We start from the raw sequence: 15079 nt of genomic DNA on the forward strand, positions 1-15079 counted from the left end.
GATTGTAAAAAAATAAAATTACTTGTTTGCTCTGGTATGTATGATATGGAATGCAGTTTTTTGAGATTTAAGATGTAGTGAACTTTTAGGACTAGTTCCCATACTTAAGCACCAAAGATGATGTTTTAGTAAGCAATACAATACAGGGAGTAACGTGAAAACAAAGATTTGCTTTATATTCTTTAGGGAGTTTTTGTTTTTTTGTGTCTATTGAATTCAAGTGTCAAAGAAGTATGAGATTTTAAAACGCCCTGTACACTTTGATAACAATAGGGTTTGGTACTTGAACATCTTCAAACACAGGAATCTTAAAAAACTAGCTTGACCTGTTACCAGTCATGACAGATATTTGCCGGAGGTCAGAATTCAACTACATTTGCGTGACAGTCTCATACGGTGGGTGGACCAAAGCAGCAGTACTTAAAGTCTGAGACTTTGCATGAGAAGATAGTGTTAAAGATGGATCTCCAACAGCTCGGGTGCAGATTCACTCTGCTGACCCTTCTGCTTTGCTCAGGTAAGAGAGTATTCGCCTACCTTGTAGAAGTTTTAGACTGAAAGTAGTATTTTATCACCAGACATTTGTGTAATCATGTAAAATATTTCTGACAATATTTCTTGTTAAGATGTTCATTTAAAAGTAAAAAGTAATTAAAAAAATAACTAGTCCAATTAAAAAGCTTGAAAGGTGTTATTGTGATGTCCCACCTTAAAACAAAAGCCTCTTGAATGTATTTATTTATGCTACCAAAAAGATTTTACTGTTTAAATTTTGGTCATAAAGCACGCTGAGACGGTTTAAATATTTTGTGAGAATCCTGCTTTCCTGTGAGAAAATTCCGAATTTGTTTAACTGATGAAGGGGATAGAGGAAGAGGCCAAAGAGGGAGGGGCAACTAAAAGTTACTGTTAATCAATGACAAATTAAATATCAAACAGATTTTTTTTTTACTTCCTCACTACAATCCATCTGTTCTCACTTTTTTCGAAACTATTTAACAGCTTCTCCAGTTTAAATACAATTTGTTGTCGTAACTCAAAATCATAATGTAGATGTTGGTTCTTGTTGGTGCTAAAAGCTGACTTTTAGTCACGTTCTTGATTCAATGTGTTTGTTTCTCTGCTCCATGTTTCAGGCTGTCCTGCAGCGGTTGTGACTGGTGAGCATTCAAGTGATACAATAGTACACACACACATACATATACTTACACATATCCATATATTTATATACACATCTGTAAATATGTAAATTATAATATATTTGCTTTCAATCAAATAGAGACAAATTTGCACTGATACATACAGTGCATGACTCAAATATAAAGTCTAACAAAGCTAATTAAATTGGTAGAAAGGGAGCAGGAGGATGCAAATTTGTATAATTCAACTCTGTTATGTTTTTTTGTCTGTAAATAATTGCTTGAAAGGGAGTGGGAAGATTTATAAATTCTCACTCCTATTGGGTTTAACCCCATTTTTTGTAAGCATTGTTATCATAACCCCCTTCCTAACTTCCATTTAAAGTTGTTTATACTTTACCAGCCCAAATGCAGATCATTTAGGTGTTAATAATATCAAATGACAAAGATTAAATTCTTGTTGATTACATAAGAAGTCATAACATTATTGTGGGAATCAATATTGCATGTCACATTTCAAGTAACAAAGTGGTGTGCTTATTGATTATGATCAGGGAAGATTATTATATTGATACCAAATTCACTTCTTTGTCAAAATCAGTGTTCTTCTCACAGCTGAATAAAGCTTGAGATATGGTTACGATGTTAAATGAATATTCCATATTCAGTAGATGGTCAATTATGACTCAGAGGTTGGTATCCATTTTCTGCCACCAAATTGACAGTATTCTGGTATGAGAGTCATAGAAATGTGGGCATGTTCATATTAGAATGTATCTGTGATCTGTGTTAAAGAGTTCTCTGTTTAAATATCTGTGCTTCAAGGTATTTTGTGCAATTTTTACTGCCGTTTAACCATTTCTGTGAACTAAAAATCTTGCCCCTTTCTGTTTGATACAGTCACGCCAACATCAAAGACACTGTGGCTTATTTAGATGTAAGACATCCTTCTGGCAAAAGTCCCAATACAGTGAACCAGTTGTGTTGGTTGCAGCAGTAAAGATGATTTCTGGTACTCCACTCGCATTTGTCTTTACAAGCTATCAAGTCCAGTGAATTTTACAGTTAATTCCCTTTGCTAACACAAGCACAGTCTATAACGGCACTACCACCCGGGTCAGCAATTTTTTCTGGTAAGTGACACTTAAAATGTTTTTTATGACACAAACCTACTGTTTTCCGTTCGTTACTATTTTTCATTATTTTATCCAAAAGACAAAAAACACCTGTATCATTTGGTCAGAAGTGTTTCATGTCATTTTTTTAGCTTGCTTAAGCTTTAAACTTTCACTTCAGCAGTGGACATTGTCAGCTCCATGAGGAAAGTTGAAGCGTCAGTCGTGGGCGAAGAGCAGTGCGATAATCTAACATCCAATCGTAAAATCACAGAGAGAGAGAGGGAGACACGGAATTGGAGAACTGAGCATGTGTCAGGTAGCTATCACGTATGATTTTTACGTTTACCTCTTATAAAGTAGGCTCCCCAATTAGTCAGAAAAAGAACCTCAATTTTATTTATTCATTTTAGGAGGATCTTTTCTTTGCAGTACTTTCATTTCAACCCACATTTTACTTTATCTGACTTAAATTATAATCAGACCACGATACTCACTCACACCACTGGGACATCATTGTTTAAAATAATGTTTTGACCAAGGATATTTAAGAATGCAGTGACAATAACATAATTGTACTTTTGGAAAGTTAATATAGCAAAAGAAAACAACAAAAATCCAAGAGTAGACATGCAAAAACTACAGAAATTATTATGATCCATAAAGAAATAGAAAATGAATCTTAATGTATTTTAAAACACATTTTTAATAAAAAATCAAGAGTAATAAAGTCACATTTTTCTTTTTTCACAGTTGGTCCCTGGATCCCCAGTTGTGGCTCAGGACTTCTTTTAATGGGTTCTATATGGAGTTGAAGTTCATAGTAGTATATTTTGTCAAATGTCAGGGATATTTGCCTATGTGTAATTGTATGAGGACTGGATCCATGAGGTGATTACTGGCAAGAAACCAATTTTTGCCACTGTCAATCCCACAGACAGTACTGACATAGGATTACATAAAACAGAACGTACAACTACTCAACTACTACTGGCATGACTAACTTAACTCCTACTACTGATAACGGATTTAGTGGTGGTAACAACCTGATTGACGTCTCTCACTTCTTCTCTGTCTGCTCTTGATCTGTTTCTCCATGTTCTCATTGCTGGCAGTGAAATGTAAAAGTTTCTCACAGGACTCTGTTCTTCAGGGCCACTGGGCTTTAACAGCTTGGTCTAGAAAATGTACTACTGCTTTAATACGTAGCTTTTTCAGTTCTAACTGCTCATGGGGAATTCAGATTAATGAAGGGCTGACTGCTTCAGATGTTTGGTAAAGAAATAACCCTTGTGTGTTCTCGCAGGTAATAAGTAACCCAGTACAATGTTTAGTTGTAGAAAGAATCATTTAACCTATCATTTCCAAACTCTTACACAAACACTCACTCACACAATTCTACAAACACACATTTGCCAGTCTACACAGGGAATGTGTCTGTGGGAGGCCAAACGAGACATAATAATAGTTTGTGGCACAAACTCTACTATACTCTTACTATGTGAGTTTGATAGCATGTATGCATGAGTTTGATTGTGTGTGTGCGTAAAAGGTTAATAGTATGTTTGGAGTGTTTGGAAATTACTATGATAGTATGTATGTTAGAGTATAGATGAGTTTGTGCGACAAATAATAAATTATGTCTTAAATGGCCTCTCATATATTGCACAAGTACACAACTTTAATGGTCATTAACAAACACTATTATAATCTTTTTAGACAAATACCATCAAACACTTGCAGAAAAATACTATCAAAGCCCTCACACAACTACTATCAAACTCATTAACATATTAAACTTATACACACATACCATTAAACTCTCAAACACATACCACCAAATTTTGCATACTATTAAACTCATGCACACAAACTATGAAACTCATACACACATTAAACTCACAAACAAATACCATCCAACTCTTGTACACATAACATCAAACTCATAGGCATCAAACAATCTCAAACGTACTATCAAATTTATACACATATAACATTTAACTGTTAAACACATACCACCAAACTCTACATACTATTTAACTCATTAACATATAGTAAAAAACATAAACACACATGCTATCAAAGTCATATACACACAGCACCAAACTCAAAAACACATATTAACAAACTTATGCTATCATATCCATACATACACAGTAACAAACTAATTCACACCAACCATCAAACTTTCAAATATATACTGCCAAACTACATACTGTCAAACTCATAACCACATAAAATCAAACTTATAAAAACATATCATCAAACTGAATCACAAATATTTTTTAAATCTTATACTAGACTACAGTAAAACTCTTACAAACATATTATCAAACACCTAAACAGCTACTTTCCAACTCATGCAAACATACTTTCAAACTCAAACACAAACTATCAAACTCGTATACACTTACATCAAACTCAATACACACATACCATCAAACTCTTAAACATGTACTAACAAAAGTATATAATACACCATCAAACTCACACACAAATTCAAACACGCACACACATTATCAAACTCATAAACACAGCATCAAACTGAAATGGAAATACTGTCAAACTCTTAAACAAAGCTACTAACCAACGCTAACAAAGCTGTAATCCAACAGACACACATACTGCCAAATGTATACACACATAATATCAAACTCATATACGTACTCTGAAACTCACACACACCATCAAACTCATATACTCGTACCATAAAAATGAAACACAAATACTAGCAAACTTACACAAAGCTACTATCCAACTCTTAACATACTATCAAACTTTTAAAAGGAACTGAAACCTATACACACATATTATTTCATCAAACGCTCAAACACATACAGTCAAACTCTCAAACATATACCCCTAAACATATGCATACATACCATTCAAATCATACATACATACCATCAAACTGAAACATATCAAATTCTTACACAACGCTACGATCCAACTCATACAAACACAGTATCAAACACATACTATTAATCTCTTACTCATATACCATCAAACACAACTACTATCAAACTCCTGCAAAGCTATTATCCATCTAATTAAGCATACATTCAAACTTATACTGACATATTATGAACTCTTACACATATACCATTAAACTGAAACTGAAACACACCACCAAACTTTGCATACTATAAAAGTCAGACACACATACTACCAAACCTATACATAAATACTATAAGAATCATACACATATACTATCAAACTAATGCACACACCATCAAACTCAAACTCTCACACACATACAAAACAGACAGATATGCCCTCAAACTGAAACACTAAAAGCTAGAATCCAACTCTTGCGAACATATTATCAAACTCTTCAACACCATTTATGAAACCTGTTCACAAATACTATCAAACTCATACACACATACTATCAAACTTAAACAGACATACTACCAAACTCTTACACACATATAAACAAAAGTATACAAACATAATTTCAAACTCATTCACACATACTATCAAACTTTTACACAAATAATAATAACAAATGTATACACACATACTATCACACTCTTACACCCACAATAACAAACGTATACACACATACTTTCAAAACCAATACACACATATTATCAAACCAATACAAAAACTATCAAACTAGACACACACACTATCACACCTATATACACATACTATCAAAGTTATACACACAAATTAAGCAAATTCATACACACGCATTGTATCAAACTCTTACACACCTAGTAACAAACATATACAAACACACTATCAAACTTACAAACATATACTCTCAAACTCATACACGTTTACTTAGAAGCTTCAAATCACATACGATCAAACTCTTAAACAAATAGTAACAAACTCATCGCAAATACTTTCAAATGTATAAGCATACTCTATCAAACTTATGCATACACTCTATCAAACTTATACACACGCACTATCAAACCTATATACACGTATTATCAAACTCATACACACATACTATCAAACTTTTACACAAATAATAATAACAAATGTATACACACATACTATCACACTCTTACACCCACAATAACAAACGTATACACACATACTTTCAAAACCAATATACACATACTATCAAAGTTATACACACAAATTAAGCAAATTCATACACACATTGTATCAAACTCTTACACACCTAGTAACAAGCATATACAAACACACTATCAAACTTACATACATATACTCTCAAACTCATACACGTTTACTTAGAAGCTTCAAATCACATACGATCAAACTCCTAAACAAATAGTAACAAACTCATCGCAAATACTTTTAAATGTATAAGCATACACTATCAAACTTATACGCACGTACTATCAAACTTATACGCACGTACTATCAAACTTATACACACGTACTATCAAACTTATACACACGTACTATCAAACTTATATACACGTATTATCAAACTCATACACACATTATCAAACAGACACATACAATCAAACTTATACACACATATTATCAAACTTATACACGCATACTATCAAACTCCTAAACAAATGGTAGCAAACTTATCACAAATAAGTCTTTCAAATTCATACACACATATTTATACACGCATAGCATCAAACTTACAAACACGTACTATCAAACTTATACGCACGAACTATCAAACTTATACACACATTATCAAACATACACATACAATCAAACTTATACACACGTATTATCAAACTCATGCATACATACTATCAAACTTATACACACGTATTATCAAACTTATACACACATTATCAAACATACACATACAATCAAACTTATACACACATATTATCAAACTCATGCATACATACTATCAAACTCATGCATACACTATCAAACTCATACATACATACTATCTAACTTAAACACTAATACTATCAAACTCATGCATACACTATCAAACTCAAACACACATACTATCTAACTTATACACAGGTACTATCTAACTTATACACACATACTATCTAACTTATACACAGGTACTATCTAACTTATACACTCATACTATCAAACTTATACACACATACTATCAAACTCATGCATACACCATCAAACGTATACACACTTACTATCAAACTTATACACACATATGATCAAACTCATACACACATTATCAAAAATACACACATACAATCATACAATCAAACTTATACACACATATTATCAAACTTATACACAAATACTATCAAACTCTTAAACAAATAGTAGCAAACTTTTAACAAATAAGTCTTTCAAATTCATACACACATATTTATAACCACATACAATCAAACTTTTATCCACATACCATCAAACTCTTACACATATAGTAAAAAACTTATCACACATATTTTCAAACTCATACACATACTATCAAACGTATACACATATAATATCAAACTTATGCAGACATACTATCAAACTCTTACACACATAGTAACAAACGAATACATACGTACTATTAAACTCTTGCATACATAGTTAACAATCTTAACACACACACACTTTCAAACTCATATGCATACACTATCAAACTCATACACACATAGTATCAAACTCATACACAAATACTATCAAACTTATACAAACATAATATCAAATCTATCACACATTTTGTAACTCACACATACAATCAAACGTATACACATGTACTTTTAAACTTGTATGGGCATACTATCAAACTCTTAATCATAGTAACAGCAAATACACACATACTTTTAAATTCTTGCACATATAGTATCAAACTCATACACAAATACTATTGAACTCATACACACATACTATACAACTCATACACACATGATCAAACTTATACACACATACGATCAAACTCATACACACATATGGTAAATGGTAAATGGCGTATACTTGTATAGCGCTTTCTACCCTCCTTCGAGGGCCCAAAGCGCTTCACAGTCACAGACCCATTCACCCATTCACGCACACATTCACACACTGGTGGTGGCTCCGCTGCCGAACACTGGCGCCAACCTCCCACCAGAGGGAGGTTCGGGGTTCAGTGTCTTGCCCAAGGACACTTCGACACGGGCTGGCAAGGCGGGAGTCGAACCCGCTCACTTCTGATCAGGAGTCGACCGCACTACCACTGCACCACGGCCGCCCCATATCAAACTTATCACACATATTTTGTAACTTACACACATACAATCAAACGTATACACATATACTTTTAAACTTATACAGATATCATATCAAACTCTTAAACATAGTAACAACACATACTATTAAACTCTTGCACAAATAGTATCAAACTTATCACACATACTTTAAAACTCATACGCATACACTATCAAACTTATACACACATACTAGCAAAGTCATACACACACACTATCAAACATACACACACACTACAAACTTATACACACATAATATCAAACGTATCACACATTTTGTAACTCACACACATACAATCAAACATATACACATATACTTGTAAACTTATACAAACATAATATCAAACTCTTAAACATAGTAACAACAAATACACACATACTTTTAAACTCTTGCACACATAGTAACAAACTTATCACACATACTTTAAAACTGAGACACATACACTATCAAACGTATGAACACATACTGTCAGACTTTTATACACATACTATTACACTTTTACACACACTCTCAAACTTATTATACATACTTAAAACTCATACAAACATACTACCAAACTTATATACATATGCTTTCCAACTCAAACACACATACTATCAAGCTTATACACATACACTATCAAGCTCAGACACAACACATACTATCCAACTTATCAAGCATACTTTCAAGCTCATGCACACATACTATCAAACGTATACACATATAATATCACACTCTTACACACGTAACAAACTCACACACACATACTATCAAACTTATACACACATAGTAACAAACTTATACACACACACTATCAAACTCATTATACATACTTTTAAACTTATACAAACATACTATCAAAGTTATATACATATACTTTCAAACTCATACACATTTACTTTCAAGCTTATAAACATTTACGTTCAAACCCATACACACATGCTATCAGACTTTTACACACATGCTATCACACTTACACACATCCTATCAAAGTCAAACATACACCATCAAACTCAGATTTTCTGGACTTGCTGAATCCTTTTGAAGATTGAGTTGCTATATACAATGTAAGAGACAATTAAAACATACTAAATACCATATGAAGCATGTTTTTGGACTGTTGGGGGAAGCTAGAGTGCCAAGAAAAACCATGGACTTTCAAAAAGAGAACATGATATCTCCACTCAGAAATGCCAAGTGGTGCTGGTCATCCTAATCCTCTCATTTAATCGTTTCCTTAATATTGTTCCCCTCAATTTCAAATAAAACCCCTTCAGTATTTCCCTATGACATCAAAACATATCCTAAACTACCGATTAAAAAAGCTGTGAATAATAGATTTGTTATTAGATTGCAATTAGTTTTCTCTTTATCTTTACAATCAAAAGTAAAATAATATTTTTAATTTGGGTGAATAAGGCATACAATAATTACAAGACTACATATATTTTTATAATAAAAAAAATGTACTAATTATTCTGTGTCAATGTAGACTGATTACAAATGGAATTGTAAAACCTTCCAAAACACATTCAAAATAAAACATTTCAATCATTTCTTTAGGAAATTTGGAGTTTTAGAATTCTATGAATTAAGATAAAAATACATTAAGTATTTCTATATTGAGTAAAAAATATTTTTGTCTGAACACATCAGTTTGAACAAATAGACTTTTAGTTCTGTAAAATCCTCTTCAGTCCAGGTAAAATACCTTCTATTACTAGAAAAAAAATAAAATAAATAAGGATACTAGACTTGCATGATGAGTCAACCAAACTGTTTATATCATTGACAGAATGGATGCAATAAAAGTAAAAATACTACTCACAATCTTTCTTTTACAAATTCCCATTGAACTATCTACAAATTGGTTAGACTCACAACTATCTTCTTGCCTATATATAACAAACTGCTTAGGAATAACTCAATCCCCAAATGCATGAATGCTCCAAATGCCAGGAAAGAGCAAAGGTTTATCAAATCTCTGTAGAAAGGCAAGCAGGGGTGAGACCAGATCATCCACACCAAAGAGGGGAGCAGGTCTTGGCAACTCTGAGGAGGCAGAAGGACACTGTGGGGCAACTGGCTGGGCCTTTTTCAGGGATGGTTGATTGTAGAATGTGACGGAGAGCTTCTTCTGTGCTGGTTCTCACACTGTAATTCACAGGTTTGGATACAGATCAAATGTTTTATCCAGAGTTAGTTTTCTCACAAGGCAGGCAGAACAGGGTCAAAACATGAACTAGCATTTATACATAATTTGAAATTGAACAAATTTGAAGGTTTTTGGTGCCCACATGTATGTATGAACAACTGTTTCTGTGAACTGCAATTTTGATAAACAATTACATTGGAGAGTAACAAAACTCGAGCTATTTGATGCCTCGTATTGTAGTTCTACCACTTCCTATTTTTTACTCATCCTCCAACTTTTTTCCTTTTTAGTATCTTTATTCCTCATCTCTAAAAAAAAATACAAACACAAATATAGCTGATATAAATGAAGTTTAACTTAATTTTAATACATTTTATTCAAATATTCACCTTGCGTGTCAGAAGATTCAGAACGTCCTACTGTAACAGTAACATAGGTCTAAGTTCAGCTGCTGGACAGGACGAGGGCATTAATTAAAAAATAAATTTAGCATTGTTGAAGAAAGGTGCTTAGCTAACTTGGCAGTATGAATAAATGTGAAGCAAATGAAGTATGAAAGGGGTGCATATGAAATATGCTTTCCCAAGGTTATTTGAAAATTATTCATTTTATTAAACTGGAGTTGTTCATCTTTCGGCTTATCCCATTCGGGGAAAATAGCACCCACTGTTTCGCATCAATGATGTGGCATAGTTTTTACGCCAGACGCCCTTCATGACGCAACTCTTGTATTTGAAAGGCACAGGGGAACCCAGTTAGGCAGCAACTTCAAAGGTCTTGCCTAAGGACCCAATCTGGATGGAGATCAGTGGATTGAACCCAGGTCTCCTGTGTGGTAGCCCTACACTTAGACCACTGAGCCATCCAGCCACAATTTTATTAAACTGGAGATTTCATAAAAAATATCCTCGGGGCACCACCTTCATAGTGAAGGAAAAATAATACTAATTAAAATTACTTTTAATCAATAAAGTGATATTCAATTTATCAGTCTCTCAACTTTGAATTGACTTTGCAATGAAAAAAGAAATAATGAAGTCAAAAACAACAACATCCTTTTTAATATTTATTGAATAAAATGACGCTAAACAAGCAGGATCACTGGACGTCAATCAAGGTATTAAAAAGCAATCAGCATTTGTGAAACATACACGAGAGATGTCAACTAGCAACTAAAAGTAGAAAAAATGTAAATAAAACAACAATGTAAATATTGAAATGAGGGATGCTAAGTGTGTGGGTGCATTAAATATGTGCTGTGCATAAAAAGGTGTTGTATGAACTGAGGATGTAGGTTATCCTCAAAAAAGGAGATTAACATGGGCAACAGGTGTTGTCAGCAGTGACTCGATGAGGGAAATTGGACTTCTCACCATATGGTCAGGAGATTGGGTTTTGTTCGACCCGTCGAGAAAGGGTGGATGATCCCGTTACTGACAGGATGCTTCAGGAAGGTCTTGAGGCAGGATCTTCTACGAGGTATAGCATTGATTCCTGTTTTCTCATAGGAAACATGTTGGTTCTTTCTCAGCTTACTCATTTTGCTGGGGTGGTAGAGCGATTTCTTTATTACATGTGGTGACCAGAACGTACTAGTTGTAAAGCTGGTCAGACAATGAAACTAATGAAAAATCAGTCTCAAAATAAAAGCATCAAAAAATGCAAAAATGTTGGAGTCGGTCTATGTAATTTGCTGGAGACAAAAATGTTGGAACGAAAATAAAGAAGTCGCAGAAAAAGATTACTGTTAAGACTTAAAGAACTTATGGTGTATTCAAACCGGACACGGCAAATGTGTCAAATTCGTGTCTCCTGCCTCTCTTTTGACACCAGTCAAATTTACTGCTCAGCGCTTTGACGCCCCCGCCGTGGAGCAGCCATATGTTTTGGGGATCTCTACAGAGTCACCGGTCATCGCTGTATTTGTTTTCACAAGATCTTTCAGTCTTTCCGGGTGATGTGTGTTTCACTGCTACAGCAAGAGCTGCATCTGGGGGACGTTTTAAATGTTACTTCTGTCTGTCTGTGATCCAGTTTGATCTGTAACCATAGAGGGGGGAATACAAATAAAACTGGGGCGTCTTTTGGTTATTGTCTTTATGAAAATAAGAAAAACATCATAAGCCCAGGAAGCTAGAGCTGTTGCACGCATTACAACAGCACTCGAGGTGGATCTGTGGGCTACCAGGCAGCTAACCAGCAGCAGGCAAGCAGAGCGGGCTCCGCTCCCCAGGGACCCACAGCCTGGGCAGTAGACCTCACTATATCGGCCAGGCATCTGGGCATCAGCGCTCGCCATCCGCTCTGCTCGAGCCTAAGCGGCAGCAACAGCTATCAGCTCTCCCGGAGTCTGAGTAGCACACTAGTGTGCCGCGAGAGATGTTCAGGTGTGCCGTGGAAAATTATTCATTTTCACTTATCTAAAAATATTATCTATCATCAAGAGATCAGCTCTGTTTTCATCCAAATAAGCCCCGAAAAGGCACTGAATAGTTAGGAATCTAAAAGGCCATAAAATACTGTTTTTATTTGTGTTTATTTGATTAAAAAAAAACTTTTTGATAAGAATCCACGTTGTCATAATTGATAATACTGTCATGAGTCCCTACTCATGACTGATTACCTGGTTCAGGTGTGTCCAGCCAATAAGAACATGCCAGAGCAGAGTATATTAGAAAACATGCAGGAAGGTGGCTCTCGAGGACCAGGTTTCCCTACCCCTGGTGTAGGTGAAGCTTTCGGTTTTCAAAATAAGACTAGAGAGAGCTTTTTTTCCGTTCAAAAACTGAAACTGAAGTCCTGTTCACTGACACAACTTCTGAAAAAATGAATTAGCTTTAACATTAGCTTTAGCTCCAGTGTTAACATTATTTTGATTATGATAACTCTAACAGTTGACACAATTAATGAAACATCTTATTCTGAAGCAGAGAAACTCAGTCTTGCGTTGCTGAAAGGCTGATGTAATCAACATGAATCAGCTGATTCTGCAGCGGAAACAAATGACTTTTTTCATACGGGCTCTGAGCCAAAGTATAATGCTTTGGGGATAGAAAAATGTGGAGAACATTTTCAGGTTATGTTGTTCAGCAGGGATTTTTTAAAATGTTTTTTTTTAATTTTATGTTACTAACCTGAAGGTTGTTTAAAAACGATTAAAATGACAAAACATTTCTTTCTATCTAAATCTTTGTTTTTTTAATCAGTTTTATTGATTTTGATCTCCTGTTCTAAATCAAGGTATAAATTATGGTGATTAAATATAAATAATTCAAATTTCCATACATCCTTTAAAAAGAATTGTGGTCGTTCGATGCGTGAATTGTTGAGCTTCGTGAATTAATTCAGATTGCCACCTTAGCAACGATCAACAGCCCTATTATTTGTGTCAACATACCTTTGTGAATCTGCCTTTTCTGACATGAATGTCATCAAGTCAAAGTTCAGAACCAGACTGACAGATGAGCATTTAAATGACTCCATCAGTGGATACACTCCTGCTATACAGCTCTCTGGTTGAATCTATGCAGTGCCAGGCTTCTTACTGTGAAAGTTAAGAAAGTTTTCAAAACAAAATGTTTTTTGTTCTAACTTTACTGTTTTCAATTGTTAAGGGTGAAAATTTGAAGTGTGAATAAAAGCTTTCAAAATCACACCGCGGCAGATCGCATCTTTACAGTAACTAAAAATTGAGTCGTGACGCCTCTGCCACATTCGGTGTGAATAGCATTACAGATAACAGTAATAACAATACATTTCTTCTGGAGCTGTGAAGAGATGTTTTGTATGTTTGATTCAAATGACAAACGTTCTGTATGTCTTCTAAAATGAGATATGAGGCTACGTAGAGTTTACATGTTTCACACCAAAGATGTTGCAGCTCTCAGTCGTAAATTCCCCTAGAGATAAACTAGAGTTTGAAATATGTATTAGCAATGGTTTGGCCAGTGTTACCAAGGGTTTAAGGATTTTAAATCAGAGTGTGAAATAGTAGTTTTAGTTACTTTTATTGTCTCTGTTAGGAGAGGGAGTTGACTAACCAAATGATCAACACAGGTTACCACAGCTGTTTCCCAGGGTGACACGCTACACAAAAATCCATACCGAGTTCAGAATGTTCCTGAGGTTTGAAACATAAATCAAAATCTTTTTTTATTTTTTATTTAAACTTGTCTTGTCAACAGCTGAGCAAACTTTGTAATAGCAAACTTTGCAATATTTTTATTGATGAAGCAAATAAAATGTGCAAATACAATCATCAGAATTTAATGTAATGAAAACAAAGTGTAAATACATATGAATACATTTCAACAACAACAAAACACTACAAGCAGCATAGCTGTGCACTGACAAATGTAAATAAACCTTTCGTTTGTCATGCACATACAAACAGAAAATCCCACTTAGCCTGTTTCACACCACGCCCCATTTTTTATTTCAGTTGCGTTTCATTTCTTAAAAAATGAAAGTGTAGCCTTAGACAGTGTTTTTTTTTTTTATTGTGATCCTACAAGTAAGTTAAAGGTTCAATGAATTAATGATTCAATCAGCTTATTTTATAAAACACTTATAAAAAGCAAATG

At 34.2% G+C, this 15079-nt stretch overlaps 1 long non-coding RNA gene across 2 annotated transcripts; it reads left to right on the plus strand.

Moving 5' to 3' along the window:
* The first annotated feature begins 233 nt into the window (after window positions 1–233).
* On the plus strand, window positions 234–7783 carry LOC112146180. Of its 2 annotated transcripts, none has more exons than XR_002919227.2 (5): window positions 234–517; window positions 1137–1160; window positions 2040–2272; window positions 2439–2573; window positions 3008–7783. It is a non-coding gene; the product is annotated as an uncharacterized LOC112146180 (long non-coding RNA). The 2 variants fall into 2 exon arrangements; XR_002919226.2 differs by having other exon boundaries at window positions 401–517; window positions 2436–2573.
* Window positions 7784–15079: the final 7296 nt, after the last annotated feature.

This window comes from Oryzias melastigma, linkage group LG8, assembly GCF_002922805.2.
Source record: "Oryzias melastigma strain HK-1 linkage group LG8, ASM292280v2, whole genome shotgun sequence".
Taxonomy (NCBI): Eukaryota; Metazoa; Chordata; class Actinopteri; order Beloniformes; family Adrianichthyidae; genus Oryzias; species Oryzias melastigma.